We start from the raw sequence: 542 nt of genomic DNA, 5'->3' as shown, positions 1-542 counted from the left end.
AAAAAAACACCAAAACGAGGCTTAAAAGCAACCAAAGGAGACGAAGCGAATCTAAAAATAATCGCACGCAAAGCTCACATTTACAACAAGACAGAGACACGTAATCACCAAAGGGGCGAAAACACGGGGGAAAAAAGAAGAGAAAAATATGGGGGGAAAAAATGATTACGAAAAAAATGGAAAAATAAAAAACAAACTTTTGAAATAAGTAAATAAATACGAAAACTATTTTATAGAGTTTAAAAGAACATAATGATACTGGAATGAAAAAAGGTGAAGAAAAAAATATATGTGAAAAAAGTAGAAGTAAAAATGTATTTTAAATACAAATAAGTAAACACGAAAATTGCTATAAAGATTATCAAAGATAATGGGATAAAAAAGGGAGAAAAATAAATATGAAGAAAAAAAATATAAAAACAAATATGAAGAAAAAATAAATAAAAACAAATATGAAGAAAATAGAAAAATAAAAACAAGCTTTAAATATAAGCAGTTACATAAAAAAAACAAGCATAAAAGAACACAATGTTACCGGAGTC

The sequence above is a fragment of the Penaeus monodon genome, chromosome 24, assembly GCF_015228065.2.
Source record: "Penaeus monodon isolate SGIC_2016 chromosome 24, NSTDA_Pmon_1, whole genome shotgun sequence".
Lineage (NCBI taxonomy): Eukaryota > Metazoa > Arthropoda > Malacostraca > Decapoda > Penaeidae > Penaeus > Penaeus monodon.
The sequence above is the reverse complement of the archived record's forward strand: the minus strand, read 5'-3'. Positions refer to the sequence as shown.